Genomic DNA, 21,638 nt, shown 5'->3' with positions numbered 1-21,638 from the left:
TTATCATCAAATACAGAGACACTATTTTGTTTCTCACTGAAAGTTTTATTACTTGGTAATATTATCTTTTAACTTAACTCGTGAAGATTGGTTGTCAAGCATTTTTCGATTCCCATGAAAGTTAAGCATAAATAGAAAAAAGTGTTTTATCTTTATTCACCTTCTCAATTGTATATGCTTTCCATGCAGATATTCGTGGCATAATTTTATTAGTTGGAATCCCAGTGGTAAATACAGCTGGGGAAAAAAAACATACATATACATGTATACATAAAGTCAATTCTTTCTCAGTATCCTCTGAGGATTGGCTCTAGAACCCCTGGTAAAAATTTATTAAAATTCTTGAATGGGGAAACCCATGCATTAGGAGGACCAGCTATTCCAGAGTATATAGTGGATTCTGCATCTCTGGATTAAACTAACCTGAAATTGACAATAGGTGGAAAAAATTGTGTTTGTACTAAATATGTAAGACTATTTTCTAGTACTGTATCCCTAAACAATACAACATAACAACTCTTTAAATAAAATTACATCATATTAATATTATAAGCCACCTATAGTTGATTTAAAACATATGAGAGGATATGTATAGGCTATATGCAGATATGACACTGTTTTATATAAAGTAATTGAGCATCCACAGGTTTTTGTGTTTGGAATCAATCCCTCGTGGACTCTGAGGAATGAGTGTGTGTGTGTGTGTGTGTGTGTGTGTGTGTGTGTGTGTGTTAAGCAATCTCTTATAGTAAGAATTTAAAATACGAACAAAAACTTCTATGCTAGATTCTGATGAAACAAACACATTTATTTAAGAAGCATTTAGAATGCCATTGCTAATATTTATAATAGTAAATAGCAAAATGATTTTTAATAAAGCTGCAGGTAAAATAGAGTATTCAAAAGGCAAATAGCCACATGAGAATATGACAAAATATTGATTGTTAACAAACAAAACCAGCAACAACAAAAAAATACCAAAATAAGTGTTTCTGTCACTAGACTGAGTCCCAACAGATGTGGGATCAGAAGCTGACTCTAACAGAAAATGGCATGTACTTAATTGTTATGCTATATTGCTCCTATATGAAAACAAAACAAAACAAAAAGAACAAAATAGCAGCTATTTGCAAATCAGAATGTGAAGACACTTGCTGGGCATATTTTGAAACCATCAAACAAGCTCAATGTGTCAGAAAACAGAACAACGTGTCCAGTTGGAGAAGAACTCCGCTCTGGGTGAATGATTTCTTCCACTCCACTCGGAATCTTTCAAGAGCTGTGTTGAAAATACAAATCCTTGAGTCCTACCCAATGGAAACGGATGCAGCATCTTGTGGAAAGGCCAGGGAATCTACTTCACACACTGGCTCCTTTTCAAGATGTACCATAGTTCAGGCTTTTAATTACAAAAGTAATACATCCTCACACCGGGTTGGGGGGGGATAACACACCTCCTTTTGTCGACAACTCAAAGAGACACCTTAGAAGGCACAGAAGCGAAAAAGGCTGGGCTTTAAGGAGTGTGCAAAGAAGTGTTAAGAAGTTAATTAGCACCTGCATTCTAAAGAGCAGTCAAGTACAATTTAGGACAGATGGGAGGGTCAGACACTGAGAAGCATCCCAAGGAACCTCGAGGACTGTAAGAGATAACAGCTTAAATTTCACGTTTGTAAGTATTGAAACCTATATTTTGTAATTTTCCATGGTTATTTTCTAGTTCTTTCCCTAATTAGGATGTGTCTTGCATGACTGTGTGTTTTCACTAATGGAAGAAAGAGCAAATACAGTTGCTAATATTGCATAAAGATAACATAGATTAGCTATTTTGCTAAGTACAAGTGTCCTGTAGATGCTTAATTTATACAAAACAGCCTAAAGTAGGCTGAATTGTTTTTATCCCACCATTATTTGGTGCCCCTGGGCTGGCATAGTGCCTGAAAAGAATAAAAACTACCCCAGTGTTTTCTAAATTGTGAACTATACAGGTCACTGAACGATAAAGAAACACTATAAGCTTGTTTAACCAGAAAATCCCCAGGATCCCCAAACAAAGGACTCAACATACAATGATGTAAAGAAACTTGCCTATTAATTAGTAATTAATAGCAGTAGCTAATTGGTAATTAAATAGCTGTATGGCACTGGGTATATTCACAATTATTCATTTTAGTTTGAAAATATTTTCCAAAAATATCTGCAGAGGAGTCAGTAGTACAGTCAAACTATGACATCACCCAACCCAACAACATTGTTGTATCATTCTTTCTACTTTACTTTTAAGACACAGAGATCAAATAAAAGATCTCTTGCCAAAGACCACAGATATTTGAATCTCTGCTCTTGCCATACATAATACTAGAACCAGGAATTTCAAGATTGGGCAAAGATGCATGGAATTTGCCTTTATGGAACCTCTAATTTTAGAATGTTTTGGTGAAAATGTTTGAATAGCCCTGGCAAGTTAGGTAATCATGTCCGGTGACAGATTTCATAGGTAGAAGCAAACAATTTATAAATTTGGAATAACTTTGAGGTTTTATGTTTTCCCCCCAGTTATGACATAAATTATCTGCATTTCATTCCCTAATATGTCAAATTATTTTTAATATAAAATAGCTTTTCAAATGTTCTTGTAACACCTCAGAAAGAGGTACCTTAACTTTCTTATTTTGTTTTTAACATCTCTTAGCACAGTCCAATAAACTCCCAGGGGAGAAATAGGACATTGCAGTCATTTCCAGAAATTATATTTTAACCCTTCCTCTAGATAATTCTGATGTACATTCACATTAGAGAACAAATGTATTATGTGAATAGTAACAGTGCGACGATAGCAGATCAACACAGGTATCTGTGACCTAAAAAAAGCTACTCTCATAATGTGTTATATAATGCTTTAGCTTCTTTTTATAACTTTACAACCTTCTGAGTGAGGTAAGACAATTATGAAGTTTTTAATTTTTACCGAAAAGTAGACTGGAAGATTTCCCTATTCTCTTAGGGGAATATTCCAAGCCTGGGTGTACATCTAGCTATTCTTTTAAACCTTTTGATAATGTGTTTCATTTTTAGATTTGTCAGTACAGATATAACTCATAAACCTCCTTGTTTTCATCCAATGCTTTCCAGTAATTATGGTATCTTACTACGGAATGGTAAGGTGTCATGACCACAGTGGCTCATTTTTCTCTTTTAGGATGATATATTATGAAATAAAGAGTGGAATACAATATAGACGCTAATTATACTTTTTCTTTCCTCCAAAATTAAATACCTGATAATACATTTAAGCACAGTCATTAAAATCGCATACTTGGTGAAAGTCTGAACAAGGATTAAATAAGCCTAAATTTCCAGACACAGAATTTCACAAATCTATTAACAGTCGATAATTGCTGTTTCCCTAGCTCTCAGGTAAGATTCAAAGACTTCTGGTTCTCGGTGTCAATGTCTTGCTGCTTATTGGTTATTCCAGGCAATCATACTTGAGGTCTTTGGAATGACTAATACCAAGAACCCTGGACATTTTGCTTGTTGACAGTTTTCAATTAACCTCTGAAACTAGGTCTAAACATGTTTTTGATTCGTTATCAGAGAAATGGCCTCTGTTTGGGTTTGGCTTATTTCTTTCTACATCCTTATTTGTGTAACAAAAGAGGAGGTAAGTACTAAGAAATGTTGACTATAAAAGTATCTTCTTCTATGTACAAACAACTTTGCTTTTTCTCCTCATTATATGAGTATCTCTTGAGTGACCACAATGAACAAGTTAATCTGAAATTTTAAGTGTCAGTCCTTTTCTCACTTATTTCTGGGAGAGGAGTTATTTTAGTGGTAGTAGAAAGCACATTGGGTATATGGATCATCATATGTGGGGTTTCAAAGCAAGAAGACATAGAAATGACTGTCTTAAAGTAAGTCACTACATCTCTGAGTATAGCTTATTTGCCCATATGGCTACACTATCATGGAGATACACACTATTCTATCATGTGTAAAATCTCACGGAAACATTAACATATTCTCAAAGTAACTGTGATAACTATGATTACATGTTAGGTATCAGTTCCCTGGCATCTTTTTTATTTATTTTTATTTATTTATTGGTGGTACTGGGGTTCCTGGAAACCCTTCTACCTCTGGGCCACATTCCCAGACCTGTTTTACACTTTTTATTTGAAAACAGGGTCTCTTAAGCCAGCGAGGCTGGCTTTGAACCTGTGCGATCCTCCTCTCTCCGCCTCCTAAGCACGGGGATTACAAGTGTGCGCCACCATGCCCTGCAGTTCCCTGGCATCTTAACCTCATCTGTCACTAGCCAATGTTCCTAGCGGCATAATAGACCACAACATTCAGAAAACCCATGGAAGTCAAACACAGTTACTTTTATGCACTAGCATAAATTAATAGTTTTCTCATCTTCTTAGAATAAGACAATCCAATGTAGTATATTGGTCAAAACTGACAAATGGATAAAGAAACAAAGTAATATAATGAAGAATTTTAAAAGAGAGGTATCTGAGCCTGGTGATATAGGCCTGTAATCCCAATAGTTGGAAGACTGCGATTGGATCAAGGTCAGCTGCAGCAGCTTATTCCAAACATAAAAAGAGCTGGGGCCGGACGTGGTGGAGCACGCTTGTAATCCCCGCGCTTGGGAGGTGGAGACAGGAGGATCGCGCTGGTTCGGAGCCAGCCACGCTGGCTTAAGAGACCCTGTTTCCAAATAAAAAGTTAAAAAATAGGTCTGGCAGTGTAGCCCGTGGGAGTGTATCCCAGAGGTACAAGGGCTTCCAGGAACCCCAGTACCACCAAAAAGAGAGAGAGAGAGAGAGAGAGAGAGAGAGAGAGAGAGAGAGAGAGAGAGAGAGAGCTGGGGTATAGCTCAGAGGTAGAATATCCCTTGGTTCAATCCTCAGGAGAAAGAGAGAGAGAGAGAGAGAGAGAGAGAGAGAGAGAGAGAGAGAGAGAGAGAGAGAGAGAGAGAGAGATATTCTATGCAGTTTTTAAAAAATTCAATCCTTTAGAATTTGAATTGCCTTGAATTGGGGCCTACAATATAAATAATTTCTCATTGCCATTTTTTTCTGAGATAATACAAGATTAATGATCTCTCAAGTTCTTATGAAGACTTACGAATCTGCACATATTTTATTATGTGTGTATATATGGAGAGATGCCTATTCTAGACAGAGAAGAGAATTCCCTTTAGGACAGAATTTATATTTCTGAGTACAGAGATTGTGAGTCAATGCAGCTATTTTTGTTGTTGTTCCAGACTCTACACATTTTTCTCTTTGATTTGGAAAGAAAGCAACGATTTCTTTCCAACATAAGACAGTATATATCACACAAATCCACACACAAACATTCATACTGCAATATAGAGAAATAAGAGATAATGGAGACAGAGAATGTGTGTGCATCTATGAGGGAGCTAGAGAGAGAGACAGAGACAGAGAAAATGTGTGCCAAAGGCAGGAAATAGAGAATCTTTGCTTTCTTCAAAGAGAAATATCTTTGAGATGCAGTAGCCTGCAATTTATAAAACAGTTAAAAACTCGGGATAAAGAGGACAAGAATGATTCTCTTTTGAACTTTTCTTTGTCATGGCTAAAAAAATTGCATGCAAAACCAAACATGTATTAGTGATTTCTGGCTGCAAATAACTTCTGCAAACACCACACCAAAGAGGTCTGAGCATTGGGCCTGCCTTCACAGAGCTTACCATTGGCCAGGTACTAGAAGAGTTTGAGCTTTTGTTTGAATAATTAAATGATGTTTAGCTGTAAAGTGTTACTGAAGGATGAAAGACTGAATAATGAATTCCATTTTCTGTCCTGTTTACAACAACAAAATGGTTTAAGGAACACCTTGAATAACTAGTCCCAAATAAAAGAATTACTTTGCATTTATCTGATTGAAGGTTTTCAAATATAACTTCACAGGCTTGGCCTAATGCAAGTAAATGGAAAGTGAAGGGAGGCAATTCTCTTGAGTGTGTGTGTGTGTGTGTGTGTGTGTGTGTGTGTGTGTGTATGTGTGTGTGTGTATGTGCACATGTCCGTATGTAGTACTGGAGATCGAACCCAGAGGCATTCTACCTCCGAGCTACCTCTAAGCCATATTTTTTATTTTCGTTTTGAGACAAAGTCTTGCTAGGTTGCTGAGAGTCTCACTATGTTGCTGAGGGTGGCCTTGAACCTGCCAATCCTCCTGTCTCAGCCTCCCAAATCTTGGGATTACAGATGTGAGCTAACACACCTGACGCAGAAAGTATAGAGGGATGTGCTCCACTTTAAAGTGTAATACTCTGTTAAACCCGTGTAACCTCTGGGTCTGTCCTTTGTTCTGAAAGCCTGTGGAACTGAAGGGGCCTCCCACCTTTCCTCTGCTTCCAAAATAGAAAGTTTTCTCTGTCATTGTCTAAGTTTATGAGTACTCCACAAAGTCTTGTGCCTGTACCTGGAGTTACTATATATAGGGGGTCTGTGTGCTAACAAGGGCTGATGTCACATTTTGCCTAGCTGGGAGGATGGCAGCCCCACCTGGAATACTGGCAGCCCCATGTGGGAGTAAAAAACCTTCTGGCCTTTACTGAGTGACAGTCTCAATTTCTTTAATTTATGCTTATGGTATAACAGAAGCATAGCATCATGTTCTTATTCTACTAAACAGGGTTTGCCATAAGACTGGAGAAAGTCAAAGCATGGCTTGATTGCATATTTTCTATTAAAACTGCAGAGAGTCAACTTAACTGCATTTTGGGGGAAAAGTAACCAATAACAACAACAACAACAACAACAACAACTGCCTGATAGGTTTGTTGTAAAAATAAAATTAAATTAAAATGCCCAGGGAATTACTGTTCCGTCGAGTATACTTTGAATTTATTGAGCAACTACTTTTGTATGCAAAACACTAGCTCAGGTATGTTATATTTGCTATTTTTTAAACTAACAACCATTGACTGTCCACCAAATGTCATTTGCTGCGTGATCATTAGTTATCTAAAGAACAGCAAAAGAACCTCATTTTAAAGATAATAAACTGGATGTGCAAAAAAGATAAATCACATATCCAAATCTGCATGTTTAATGAGTGGCCTCTTTAACCCACAGTGCCCTCTCCCGGGTCACAAGTGCTCTCGGCTGTACCATGGGAGTCTCCTTTTAACACCTCATGCTAAGCACTAAGTCCTATTTTATAACAGGCTGCCTAAAGATCTGATCCCTTATATCTGAATAAGATTAATGTATTCACTCCCATGTCCTGCCTAAGTTTCTAAAGCCACATACCAAAGAGACAATACAGTGCATCTCACATTTCATTGTCTAAATCTCACATAAATGAGTTTCCTGGAAAGCAGACTACTAAATTATCCCCCATATTTTCCATTATCCTCTTAACTCTGAGACAAAAAAACATTAAAAGATAACAGTAAATAAATCAACTTCACTTGTACTGAGGTATACAGAGAAAGAACATTCTTGTTTACAGTAAATTTTCTCCGAAATAACCAGGAGAGTCTTGAGTATCAAAAGCACAATACATGAGCAGCTATGATCATTTTCTCACTTAAGGAGAGAGCACTTTCCTCATTCCTGAATCAGTCTGTTTCACCTGCAGAGATTGAAGACACAATACCATCTCAAAGAAATTCCTCATTTGTCACATTTCAAGGTCAGCTGCCTCCTCACTCTGAGAGGCAATTTGGATGTGGATAACATCCCAGCATCATGATGCCTCGTGTCTCTCTAAGACACTAAAGTTTCCTTTACCACCAGAGTCCTTGGTTGCTATCAGTTTTGCTAATTACCTGTCAGTATTCTCACAAAGTGCCCTGTGCCCTGAATATCTCCTCGTAACCTCTCACACTATCCCTCTCAAAACCACAGACCTGGAGGAGGCAACTCTCCTACCTACACAGTCGTACTGCAGAAAGTATCTGTGATAATTTCCTGGCTGCACTGGAAGTCCTTAGTGAGAAAGTGGCTTCTCATCTAAGCTTTGCATTTCTTTCACTTAACCCATATTTTCTAAGACATTTCTCCACAGGGCCCTGTGATAGGCTCCAGAAGACAAAAATGAACAATACAAGCACAGTCTCAACTTTACTTAAAGAGCTTAAGGTCAAGCACAGATAACAACATAAGTAATTAATTCATCAATTATAACTTATATAAAGGAAATGGATGATTGCAGTTAAGAGTTCTCTAAGCAAAATTAATGTATGTATGGAGGCTCAGAGATCTTCACAAAGAAGTCTATGGTGCAGAAGGCACAGCTCTAAGATACAAGGTTATTGGCACTGTTAAATTTGCAAAGCACTATCAGTGATGCTGTGAATTTGAACTAGGCCCCAAGAACAATAAAAAACACTGAAGCTCATTAAGCAGAAACATATCATCACCAGATACAGGATTAGAAGAAGGTAGAAAACCAATATGAAGACTACAGAGAGGACCGATTAAAATATAATAGTACAATTACAGGGAAATATATGGATCTGGAAAACATGACGTTAAGTGAGATTAGTCAGTAACAACAACAAAAAAAAGAATTCGGATGCTCTTCCTAATATACGAAAGTTAGGGAGAAAATGAGTCATAGGAGGAACTCTAGATGAAGGAGATACTATAAATGAGAAAATAAGGCGACCTAACTGAGGAGATAGAAGGGGAGAGGGGAGAAATTCTCTAATGTTCATGATGTTCATTAACAGACTTATCAAAATTCACCACTAAGCCAGATATGAGAAGGAGGGAGGGAGAGGGAATGGGGTGGAAGTGGAGAAGGGTTAAATAAGTGATGTGTGCACATATGCCTCCACCATCTTGTACTCAATTAAGATGTATGACTACAATGCACCAATAACAGTTTTTTAAAAATATAATAGTTACAGCTGCTGGGCATGGTGGTACTCACCTGTAATCTTAGTACTTGGGAGGCTGAGACAGGAGAATCACAGATTCAAGACCAGCTTCAGTAATTTAGCTAGGTCCTCAGATACTTAGCAAAATTTTGTTTTGGGTTAAAATAAAACATAAAATAGAGCTGGGAGAATGCCCCTGGGTTCAATCCCTAGTAACACACACACACACACACACACACACACACACACACACACACACACACACCTGCAAACAGGCACCGTGGCACACATTTGTAATTCCAGTACTTTAGAAGCTGAGACAGGAGGACTGCAGGTTGAAGGCCAGCATCAGAAATTTAGATTGTTTCACACTAAAATAAAAGGGCTGCCTGGCGTGGTGGCGCACGCTTGTAATCCCCGCGCTTGGGAGGCGGAGCCAGGAGGATCTCGCTGGTTCGGAGCTAGCCTTGCTGGCTTAAGAGACCCTGTTTCCACATAAAAAAGTTAAAAAAATAGGTTTGGGAGTGTAGCCTGTGGGAGTGTATCCCTGAGGTAGAAGGGCTTCCAGGAACCCCAGTACCACCAAATAATAATAATAATAATAATAATAATAATAATAATAATTAATAAATCCAATAAAAGGGCTAGAGAAGTAACTTGGAGTTAGACTGCCTCTAAATTTAATCCCCACTACTAAAACAATGACAACAACAACAACAATAATAATACTTGTTGCTCATACCATCGTAATAAGTGATTGCTTAGCAGTTGAAACGTAGGTGACCTGCATTTGTTACAAAATGATTCAAATCTACCTACATTCATTTCTAAGAGCAATGAGAAAGCATTCAAGTGGATGCAATAAATATCTCTGTGATCTGGAAATATTACTTTTGTGGACACCCAACAGAGGCAGCAAGGGAACTGAGACCCTCAGCCCACCAATCTGCAGACATCTGGGTTCAAACATTAGACCCTGGGACTGAATTCTTGCCCTGTTGATCCTCAGATAAAACCTTAGCTGTGAATTAAACCATGAAACTCTGAAGCAGAACACCCACAGATCTTCTGAATGGACCTTTAATCCACATAAACTATGAACTCATAAATGTGTGCTGTCCATAGCCACAACATTTGTGGTACTATTAGTAGATTCCAAACAGTACATAATATATTCAGCTCTGAATGTATTGATGGTTACAAAGATGTCTCTTTCTCATTTGTAGATGTCACATAAATAGTTTTTAGCCATGAAACACCAAGGGAGGGTCAAAAATGGCATGGTAATTTCAGAAAATGAGTTTCAAGTGTGGATGCATACCGCTATCACTGTTAACTACACTATGATGTGAGGCTATAATGCACCAATAAAAGCATAAAAATAAACTACTATCATAACAGTAAAAATAGCAAAAACACAATAATAATAATAATAATAATAATTAATAACTAAAGAGGATAGAAATAAACAGTAAGGGCATTGTCTATGATAAAGGTAACAGAATGATCAGTCCTTTGTTTTAAACAGATTAAATAGTTATTTCTGAAAATCTCAAGACATAAATATCAAGGGGAAGATAAAATGGCATGTGTACTGGTGCTCAGAGAATTCAGATGCAACATCCTGACAATAAATTCATTTCTAGGTAAACTTTATCACTGATAGTTAATGCCTCAGAGCCAACCAAAATGACATTTATTGAAATGGCCTGCCATGTAAAACCATTTTTTTCTATTTTAATCCCATTTTAAAGAAAAAGAAACTCAAATTCAGAGTGGTAAATTCTCTTCTTATGGTTGTCCAGTAGTTAAGGAAAGATCCATGACTACAACACCAGCCTGGCTTCAAAGCCTGAGCGTTTAACTTTGATCACTTTAAGAAAGCATTAAATCAGACATTGGAAAGCACATTTTTATATTCTTTAAGCTGTCCTAAGCCTAACTGGGATCCCACATATCTAAGTGTTCCCTCCTTAAATTGGCTTCTGAAGTAATAGAAGTTCTGTAGAATGTAAAGAGCTATCTATATAGCTAGGAAGTCAGGCAAAAATCTTAGAATTCATAAGGTGTCTTTTCTATGTTCAAAGCAAATGCTATGTTGAAGGTGACAGACATTCCCTTGAAAATACAACATGGCTCTTGCCGCAATGGCTGGAGGTAGAAGAGCTGCAAAATTGTCTTTCTTCCTGTTGCTGATGGCGAAGCGGCCACTTTAATTATGATGTCTTGAAATATTCTCTGATCCAGTGTGTTTTACCTGTTTTATATTATGTAAAATCTCCCATCCAACATTAAAAGCGATCAATCACTTTTAAACTCATCTACCTGCTTGCTCATTTAAATGTGGTGCTATTTACTTATTTGTGTTGAATTTCTTCGACCTAGACGTAGAGATATCATGCTACAATGCTTTCCATTTTGCAGGAATCAACTATTTAGTAGTAGTTGCAGTAAGCAGATCCCACAGTCATGCAGTCTCTGCTCTCTATGTATGATTCACCTTTCAGCAGAAAACATTAAAAATCTAAATCTCACCAGTTCCAGAAACTTTAAGAAATAGCTATAGGTCACTGGAGTCAACTGGCAACATGGAATTTTAATGAAAACCCCACCGTGCCAATCTTAAGCGAGCAGTGTCCCTGGTGGTATCTCATCTTCACTGGGTGATCTAAGTAGTTATGATTTCTGCTATGTTGGTCTTTTGCATATTCCCCAAGACTCAAGATTGCAAGTTTTCTGCCCTGCCAGTCTCTGTGCAATTTGGTGTCAGGTACAGTTTAAGAAAAGTGACCTAAATGAGGGGGATAGGGGGAAGAAGAAGGAAACTCCCTAATGTACATGATGTACATTCACAAACACAGCAAAGTCAATCACTAAGCCAAACATGAGAAGGGGGAGGGGGAGGCATTGGGGTGAGAATTGGGGAAGGGCTAAATAAATGATGTGTATATGTATGCCTCACCTCTTACATACCATTAACATATATGACTACAATGCGCCAATAAAAATATTTTAAAAGGAGAAAACATTTACTATTTGCAACTGTACTCAGCATATACCAAAATATACACGTGTAGTTTGCATAGCACGGTGCTTACCAAAATGTGGTAACATGCCAACAGGGCATTTTAGATATTCTATATCTATATAATCAACAATATATTAATTAGTTTTAGTTCTATCTGGAGATAAGTATGTCTATTTTATTCTCCTCTTAACCTTTTTATTTCATGGAAAATATCTTGATTTTATTTTAGTATGTTTAAGTGGTTTTTGTTGCTTTCAATATCCTCTTATGTAGCAAGCTTGAGAATAGAGCAGAAGGAGGCAACAGTGTCTTTATAAAAGTCAATGTTTTTTGTCTATTTACATATATTTCACATTATACTTTTCTAATTGTTTTCTTATCTAAAACTTGGCTTCTCTTCATAGTAAATGATATAAGTCGTGAGATGAGGCTTCTTTTTAAAGTCATAAATCATATACGTTTTTAAATGCATAATTCTTTCTTTAACATGCCATATTCCCCATGTAAGTTAATGGCATATTTAATATTGAACAAAAATCCTGGAGGTGGATCTCAAAAGACTAAAGGTGAGTTCAGTACTATCTAAGGAAGCTAGCAGGGATTTGAGACAAGACTGTCTGACTCCAGAAAATAAACAACCACTATGGCTACCCGCAAACATAGTTTTTATCTTAGGGACTTCACTGTCTGTAATTGCAAGCATTCAATAAATATTGATGAAATGTATTTGGTGGTAACAAATCGAGAAATAAGTATTTAAACAAAAAATAAGAAAGTAGGAGGAAAATTGTAGGAGAATTTTTGTTTATTCCTACAATAAATGGTACATCGGAAAAATGTAACACGACTGAAGCAGGCTAGAGACCTATAACATATCCCAATGTTGTGGATTTACTATGGGATTAACTAAGATCGGTGCCACTGACAGGCTCCTGAAAAACCACCCTTGCCTTAATATGGAAGCTCTTACTTTATTACCACCAAAATAAAGTACTATTAAAGTCACCATTTCAGAACCAGAGGACAAGGGGGGTTGGTAGTATAAAGGACTAACAGGGAAAATGAGTCAAATAATAAATGGAGAGATAGAAACCAGAAGCAAAGGCACACAAAGTGGATGAGTCTATTTGGATAAGGTACAAAGAGGCTCAAACATATTCACGCTATCAGAATGAGGTTACTGGGTACTTTTAGGGCACTATCAACTGGAAGAAAGCACACAGTGAATTCTGAGGAGTTGTTGCTATTCTGAATTCTTTATTTGGATGCTGGTTCTATAAGTGTATGCCATTTTGACACATGAATTTCACTGTAAGATTATTTTACTTCAATGCATAATTTAAAACTGGGGATGAAAGACAAGGAAGGGAATACATGTAGAAAAGAGTAAACAGGAACAAGAATTGCTGTCTATGCTAATGGAAAATCTGAGTTAACAATGCCCCTAATGCTAAATCAGGTACTGGAGACAGTGCTGGATTCCTATCATATCATATAATCTTGCTTGCTTTTCTGTAAGACCTACCTTGAAAAAGGCCCTCACAGGGCACCTGTGCAGTATTTGGAAACTTACAGGCAGCTAGAAAGATGGATACTTGTACTTCTTTCTTGAATTTGGACATTTTACCTTGTTACATAGACATAAATGTATGGGATTTGTTTGATGATGTTTCACTGTTACCTAATGGTATCAGCACCCCTAATAATTACACAGGAATAGCAGAAAGAAAGAAAAAGAAAGGAAAGAGGAAAGAAAGAAAGAAAGAAAGAAAGAAAGAAAGAAAGAAAGAAGAAAGGGAGGAAGGAAGAAAGAAAGAGAGAAAGAAAGAGGAAGAAAGACAGGAAGGATCCTTAGGTGATTATCATTATTCAGATTATTCTGTCAAGGTGAGAAAAAGGACAATAAAGACAGGCTCAGGAATCAATTTTACTCTTTGTTTTCAGTCTTGATCATCTTCTTTAATAATAATTTGAAAAAGAACAAAGCACAGAAGACCAGACCATAGGTTATCTTACATCTACTAATAAGATCTGTGAATATAAATGGGTAAAAGACAACATTGTAGTCTGCAAGAAGAACTGAGAATATCCCTTCTCTTTTTCCCAGTTCAAGGACATGGACATTTCTTTCATATACCTGGTAGAAAAAATATCCCACTCCCACCCTCATTCTAACTTTCCCAAGGATATAACTTTACAACTCATGGCTTTTATCTGTGCAGCAGTCGAAAGTAGATGAAGAAAAAATTTCTTCTTTTGTTCTTATTATAGTTTAAAGGCACACACTACATATTACTAATGTGCACAACATGCCTTATCCCAAGGAGCCAATATTTTTCACAGGGAAGACACAAACTTTATTTTTAAAGCTTATATAACAAGAAAACTACACATCATTTGTGTGAGCATAAATTATATTTTACTTGTGTATACTATTGACATAGGCATGAAAAAAATTGCTCCTAGATACCCTCTATAACAAACCAAAATTCCCTTGAATAATTTATTTTTACTGTCACTCACAGCATCCAACAGACTCCTTTATGCTTCTTAGAAATAGTTTTTTCTTTATGGTACTGGGGTTCCTGGAAACCCTTATACCTCCGGGCTACACTCCCAGACACCTATTTTTTTATATTTTTTATTTGGAAACAGGGTCTCTTAAGCCAGAATAGCTGGTGTCAAACCTGGGGGATCCTCCTGTCTCAGCCTCCCAAGCGTGAGGATTACAAGCATGCGCCACCACGCCCAGCTAAATAGTTTTGTTTTTAAGGAACATAAGATATCCCTCCCTTTTTAAGTTGTTATCTATCTATCTATCTATCTATCTATCTATCTATCTATCATCTATGTAGAGATATAGATATAGATATGGAATGTCATGGAAGCCAGATATGAGGATTGCCTGAGGGTCTGTGTTTCTCGAATTAGAGATTATAAAATCTAACAAGAATTCTTACAATCTCATATGTTTTTTCTGTTCTGTCCTTTCTCACTTCTGAGAAACCTAGTTGCGTCTGCTTAGCATATATATATATATATATATATATATATATATATATATATATATATATTTTTTTTTTTTTATGGTTGTACTGGAGTTTCTGGAAACCCTTCTACCTCTGGGCTACACTCCCAGACCTATTTTATATTTTTTATTTGGAAACAGGGTCTCTTAAACCAGCGCGGCTGGCTTCGAACCTGCGTGATCCTCCTGTCTCCGCCTCCCAAGCGCGGGGATTACAAGCGTGCGCCACCACGCCCGGCTTAGCTAAAATATTTTACGAAAAGGTGATACCTACCTGGTAGATGCCAAGCTTACATATTTTTATGTTGAATTGTTTGGATAGGTAGGACTTCAACCCCTGTCTGCTCTGTCTTTATGACAAACACCAGTGTTTGAGACTAATTGAACTAGATATGGTCAAATGCCTATCTGTTCCAGACCAGAAGCAATCCCATATACAGTGCTGCTGCCGGGATCCTATACTGTCAACAGGAAGATGGGTTGCTACCAGAGAATAAACCAAGCATGAGTTAGGCAGGTGTTTCTTGGATGTTAACTGCAGCTTTGAAACTGGTATATTCTCTTTTGGGGGTTGTTGACTACAAAAAACTTGTTCCTGTAGACACTCTTCTTTTCACGCAAAGTTTCAAAGAGCAGGAATAAACAGGGTAACATTGGTAGAGGAAGTCTGGTTGAACAGACTATTCCTAACCACATTTGCAAAGTATAGGGACAGGAACATCTATTTCAAACCGAAGGAAAAAAAAAGAAAAATCCTTTCTTGAAAACATTTTCCAAAGGCACTAAAATCTGATAGCATATGTAGATTCTTTCCACTTATCATGTGGTCATTGAAACCCACTGAAAAATGTGTATTAATTTTGACTGACTGCTTTCCTTCCAGTCTAGGTTTGCCTTCATTGTTTCTAAAATTTTTTTTAAGAAAAGGATATTTTGAATGCATATCAACAAAGGACTTGTTTATGTAAAATATATAAAGAAATCCTAAGACTCAAAAATAAGACAACATACAACCCAATTTTAAGAGGGCAAAAGATCTGAACATATGTCACCCAAACCATATGCAAATGGAAAATAAACATGAAGCAAATATCAATATAATTCATCATTAGGAAACTGAGAAGACAAAAATGAGCTATCAGTATATAGCTGTTAAAAAAAATTAAAATTCTGAGATTCTCCAGACATAAAAATGTCATTGCTGGTGAGTGTTTAGAGCAACAGAATTTTTTTTATTTTTTATTTATTTATTTATTTATTTTGGTGCTACTGGGGGTGGAACCCTGGGATTTTCTACCTCTAGGCTACACTCCAAGACCTATTTTATACTTTATTTGGAAACAGCGTCTCACTAAGTTGCTGAGAACCTCACTAAGTAGCTGAGGCTGGCTTCAAACCTGTGTGATCCTCCTGTCTCAGCCTCCCAAGCGCGGGGATTACAAGCCTACACCACAACGCCCGGCAGAAATTTTCAATTTTCATCTAATGTTTATATGAATGAAAAATGTTGCAATCACTTTGGAAGAGTTTGAAGGTTTTATTATTTTTTTTATTTTTTTTCTTACACTGTCTTCTATATGATTCAAATGTCATACTAACAGGTTAGAATTGAAAATGTGTCTACACAAAACCAAACTGAAACGTATGTATACAGAAAAACCCATATATAAATGTTTCTGTGGTTTCTAAGTTTTATTCATAATCCCCAAATTCTGTAGCAAATCAAATGAATTTTTCCACTCAATAGTGAATGAATAAACTATAATAACCAGTATTATATAGCATAATTTAATGGTGAAATGAAATAAATTATCCAGCTATGAAAACCATGGATAAATCTTAAATAAAAATTACAAGGTACCAAGAAGATGAGTGGTGGCCAGGTACTCAGGAAGCAAGGGAGATCAATAGTTGAAGCCCAGGGAACTTTTGGGGGGAAATAATGTTAGAGAATGTCCAGAGACATTCTACTTCTGAGCTACATCACTACATATATATATATATATATATATATATATATATATATATATATATATATATAATTTTGAGACAGGTTCTCACTATGTTGCTAAGGCTGGCCATGAACCTGAGATTTTCCTTTTTTAGCTTCCCAAGTACTGCGATTATAGGTGTGAGCCCCCACACGCAGCTCAAGGACCTTTTTAAGGCAATAAAACTAGTTTGTATAGGACTGTGATGATAGATACATGCTGCTATATACTTGCCAAAACCCACAAAACTTTAGAGAGAAAAAAGCAAAACCTACAAACCTAAATAAAAAAAATAACTTAGAAAATTAGGGGTTCCCTGAATGGATGGCAAATTATGACAACATAATTGCATGACCAATATAATTTTAAAAGCTATTGAAGAGATGATGAGGAGGGACAGAGCTAAGAAATTTTCAAAGTAAATGAAGCTGAAGCTCAAATAACGATTGCATAGCATCGTACTCTAGTTGATAGAGTCGGTTCATACAGCAGCCTGCATCACATGAATAGTACAACTAGGAAACATGAATAGAAGATGAGGTGGCCGACCAACACATATTTAAACAAAATATAGTGTTGCACTATATCATAGCAGCCCTCTATATACCCATAATATACCTTTCTAGAAGTTCATTCAACATTTTACATAGTACCTAGTCTACAGTAGAACTGAATTAACAGTATCTGTTATGGCTTTATTTTCCATCAGTGTAGCCAGGCTAGAATTGCATTTCAGAAACTCCTTCCTGTCAGTTGCCTTGGTTAGATAGCACGCTAGATTCTGAAGGCTGAAGTGGTGAAGGCTCGCCATGCTGGTACTGCACTGAGGCACACAGATTCTTTAACATCTATGGGATCTGCTCTTTCTGCATCTCAGAATCCTGGGTCAGGTACATGTGAACTTGAACAGCACCTCACACCGGGTTCTTCTGCAAGTCACCTGACCCATGGAAATTTGGAAATTTGAGATGTAAAAGAAAGATGCAGGATCCAGTTTCTCCACATGGTTTTCAGTTTGTTCTCCTGGATCCAAGTATATTCCTGGATCATCCCACCGTGCTTCTCGATTTCCTTCCCACCACTAAAGGCAAAAGCAATAGCTTTGCAAAGATTTCTTTCCCACCTCCGTAATTGTATATGTTCTAAATGTTATAATCCCTTTATTCTATACAGTGTTAGTGGTTCTGTCTATCTGATAGGGGGCTCTTATTCTAAATAAAGATAAGACCTCCAATAGCTACTTTACAGTTGCATATCTCTTTTTTAAATTTATAAATTCCAAACAGAAACATTCTTCTCATAAAAGTGTTGGTAAGAATAAAAGAATCAGTATACAGTATTTAGGATACTATATGTCACGAACTCTTACTAAATATAAATCCCCATTTAGAAATAAACTAATTATTCATTGTGGTAGCGTTAAACTCATATCACTATTGGAAGGAGTCATGAACAGACATTTCAACACTTATTTCAAAAGCCATTAACCCCCAACCCCTGTGTAATTTTCTTAACTCAAAACACTTGTTGTTTGCAAGGATTGAAATCTGAAAAGCCTGGTATAGTTATAAAGAGAAGATTCCTTTTGTCATGCTCCCTGACAAAAGAGAAATGGATAAAATCATCTCCAACAGTGACACGAGGATGCTTGTACTGACTGTAAACTTGAATTCAGACACAAAAGACGAACTTTCATTCTTTTAGAATGTAACTGTTTCTGAGACCATATGCTTCACACGTTCCTTATGTTCTCACCAAAAGCCCCATGCTGCAACTATTTCTTTGTCTTTTGTCAGGATGTCTAATTATATATTAAATGCACACACATGCGTGCACGCATGAGCACACACAGATCTCTTTTCTCCATAGGTAGGTCTACATACATGTCTTTATCTTTTGCTTCTTTTAGCAGCCTTGCATATCTTCACCACCACTTTTATCTCTTGACCTTCTGCTTATCTACACATGTAGCTATCTTGCTATATAAATTGCTTCCTGGTTTTCTCTACATGAAATTACTGATAGAACAGAAAAACTATTCTAGAAAACTATTAAACCTCCCTTCCTTCTTTCCTTCCTTTCTTCCTTTCTTTCTCCCTCCATCCCTCCTTTCTTCTTTCCCTCCCTTTCTTTATTCCTTCTTTCCTTCCTTCCTTCCTTTCTTTTCTTCTTCTTGAAAAGTGCAGATTTGCTGGAGATTAAACCCAGGGTCTTGAGCACTAGAATTATGATTTATAATCTGCCAAAAAGTAAGTACTTGAATCTAAAATTTGAACAGCAATGTCTCCTGAATCCACACCTACAATTATTAAATCCATATTACACAGACATCAAATTAAACAAATGCACACACATGCATAAAATACATGCATGCATGCTACAAACATGAGAATCTAGCCCTATGTGGCTCTCACTGTCCCTGAGCGGCAAGGATCAGAGCAAAGCATGCCATACGCCAGAGGTACAGTGACAAAGGTGTCTTGTATTCATTTTCGGTCAACGCTTCAGAATTTCACAGTTGCCTGTTTCGGAGCTTGCCCTGACATGTTGTTGATTCATTTCTCTGCCAGGCGAATGTGGGCAAAAGCTGAACCCTATGAGCTTTTGCTCTCTAGTCTCTTTTAATTTATGTTTTAGAACGGTTATGTAACGAATGAGAAGAAAAAATAACATAACATTGTGGGTGTTAATGCTAATTCACAGAGCTCTAGACACACATATGTGTTTTGAATAACTTATGGAATATTTGCCTTTTTGTCTCTGAAATCAATAAGTATGTTGAATCTTAAAATATTAACTTGCATCTAAGAGCAAAGAGTCAACAAAGATTACAGGATCATGGAATTATCTGAGTAGAATCCCACCGGTTTTCTCAAACTTCCATCTATAATAGAAGTTTTTCTTGAGTGTTTTGATTTTCCTTGTGATAAGTGCAGATTTGTTGATTTGAAAATACTTTTTGGTATTTCAAGTACTAGAACATAACTTGAATAGAAAGCAGTAGATGCCTCATTTTCTTGTCAAGGGCTCAGAGTATACCTAGATGAAGTATTGGCCATAGAAAATTTCTCTAGAAACAGAGGAGTGGGGAACAGTTTTCAAAGAGGTAAGCCAATGTATCTAGATGTTGCAAAAATTTTTTTTGACTGAAAAGAAGAGATGTTTCTAACAAACATAAATGATCAACAGTAAGATAATTAAATTTAATTTAAGATAATTTCAAAAGGCATGCCGAGGAATATAAAGGAGGAAAAATTAAAAAGTAAATAAGTAGAACTATAGCATTAGTTACTGTTGTGAAAAGGTTTGGCAACTCCTGCTTCTTATTTAACAGATAGACCTGGTTTAAAGGCACAGGTAGAGATAGATTATCAATGCTGCCTCGTACCTAGATACAGTTATTGCTGAGTCAATTTTCTAATCAAGTTTTAATCTTCTGAAATTCCAATTCAAATTATAAGATACTTGTGAATCAGAGATATTACTTTTTTAATTAAACTGAGGCAACAAATCACATTCCAGAGAAAATGACTCATTGGTCACTGTAGAGTTAGATTCAGAAATCGGTAAATTTGTTGTCAGCATGCTCAAGTTACAGACATTTCCATAATTATTGAAGCATACATATATGTAATGTTTAATATTAAGCCCAAAGTGATAGAAGTACCATCACTTTTAACATGGATTATTTCATTAGATTTTCTTGTGATTTGTGCTATTCTGATGAAGTTTCAAGACTGTTACTGAGAATTATTATTGTGGAAATAATTGCAAAAAACTACAGAAGATACCTTTGTAAGTACCTAGCTTATATTGGTTATGGAACCTCAACCAGGCATGGGTCTTAGGGCAATAAGGCAGCACTATAGTGAAGAGTTCTGAAACATTAAGTGTTGTTAAATTGACTGAAAGTGATGTTTCTATAAAATGTATTATAAAGTTTTCTAAGCCTTTCTACATGTGATTATTTACTTACATACTGAGTTTTGGACCAATGAACCTTAAAATCGAAGAAATCAGGACTATGAATTGATCAATAAAAATTCCTCAAATAATCATTATTCTATTGGGGAAGGTACAATGGATGAATTGTATTTTTATATTATCAATTATATAATCCTCTAACTGGGGGGCTAGAAAAAAGCAAGTGTAAAAGCAAAAATTAATGGGAGGAGCTTCCCTGTCAGGCAAATAAACTTGTTTTATATTCACCAAGCTTCTCTTCAGTCACCTCTTACAATGAACTGTCACCACTGTTCATGTGCAAACTCTGGTAATTTATAAGCCATTAATCATTTAGGGAAGTCTTTTGAAACCACCCAAATGCACGTATTGGTTGCTTTTGCTTCACTTTTATCATAAGATATATAAACTATAAAAGCTTTCAGCCAACACACCTATAACCATCTCAGTACCCTTGATGGAGGTTTAGCTTCTTGATGCAGAACAGAAATGACAGAGTCTTTACCCCATCTTACAGTTTTGGGCCCACAGCTGTTATCGGCATTCATATCAGGTACAGCAGCTGAATTCCTTTGAGAGTGTTTATTTCAATCCTCATGATTTCCCGCCCATGTTTTCCTAAAGAATTTCAATTTTGTTCGTCACTCTGAATCAAACCAGACAAAAAATATAATCAAATCCATCAAGATACATTCCTCCCTTCCTTACTTTGCATCTCTCCTTTAAAAATAGAGAAGTGCTGCTGAATTC

General features: G+C 36.5%; 1 protein-coding gene across 1 annotated transcript in view; it reads right to left on the bottom strand.

The window, feature by feature from the left end:
- Positions 1–21,638, bottom strand: part of CDH8 (cadherin 8) — a gene marked incomplete at both ends in the record, with an annotated part of 366,073 nt that overhangs the window by 217,363 nt on the left and 127,072 nt on the right. The gene's annotated exons all lie outside the window — the stretch shown is intronic.

This window comes from Muscardinus avellanarius (genome assembly GCF_963383645.1).
Source record: "Muscardinus avellanarius genome assembly, chromosome: 10".
Taxonomy (NCBI): domain Eukaryota; kingdom Metazoa; phylum Chordata; class Mammalia; order Rodentia; family Gliridae; genus Muscardinus; species Muscardinus avellanarius.
The sequence above is the reverse complement of the archived record's forward strand: the minus strand, read 5'-3'. Positions and strand labels throughout refer to the sequence as shown.